This window comes from Oncorhynchus gorbuscha, linkage group LG20, assembly GCF_021184085.1.
Source record: "Oncorhynchus gorbuscha isolate QuinsamMale2020 ecotype Even-year linkage group LG20, OgorEven_v1.0, whole genome shotgun sequence".
Taxonomy (NCBI): domain Eukaryota; kingdom Metazoa; phylum Chordata; class Actinopteri; order Salmoniformes; family Salmonidae; genus Oncorhynchus; species Oncorhynchus gorbuscha.
Genome location: NC_060192.1, coordinates 39304149 through 39304844, shown reverse-complemented (window position 1 = coordinate 39304844; position 696 = coordinate 39304149).

The following is a 696-nucleotide window of genomic DNA, read 5'->3' as shown; positions in this document are numbered from 1 at the left end:
GGGGGACCGGGAGCTGTTGACTGTCATAAAAGCCTTGAAGGTGTGGAGACATTGGCTTGAGGGGGCTAAACACCCTTTTCTCATCTGGACTGACCATCGCAATCTGGAGTACATCCGGGAGTCGAGGAAACTGAACCCTCGCCAGGCAAGGTGGGCCATGTTTTTCACTCGTTTTGTGTTTATCCTCTCTTACAGACCAGGCTCCCAGAACGTTAAGGGAGACGCACTGTCCCAGCTGTATGACACAGAGGAGCGGTCCATGGATCCCACTCCCATACACCCAGCTTCTTGTTTGGTGGCGCCGGTAGTGTGGGAGCTGGACGCGGACGTTGAGGGCATCCTCAGGGCTTTAAGCGGCCCCACAAACCGTGGACCCGGCTTCCGACAGGGCAGGCGGAGGGGCAGGTTTCGGGTCGAGAGACAGACCCTGTCCCTTGGTGCGAACACCGGGGCCTCACTGCGGTGACGGTCTTCGCCAACTTTCTGGCGCAGAATGGCGCGATGAAGGTGGACGTGGACGGCCTCCCAGGTTTCCTACGCACGCTGGAACAAATTGGCCTCGGTCTGACTCTGATGCCAAGGAGCCAGAACCGGCTGATACCCTAATACACATTGAAAGGGAGAATGGTTAGTGGAGGAGTGGCGTAGCGAATTCTGGGCCATCTCTGCCCAGGGCACAAACTTCACCCACTCACC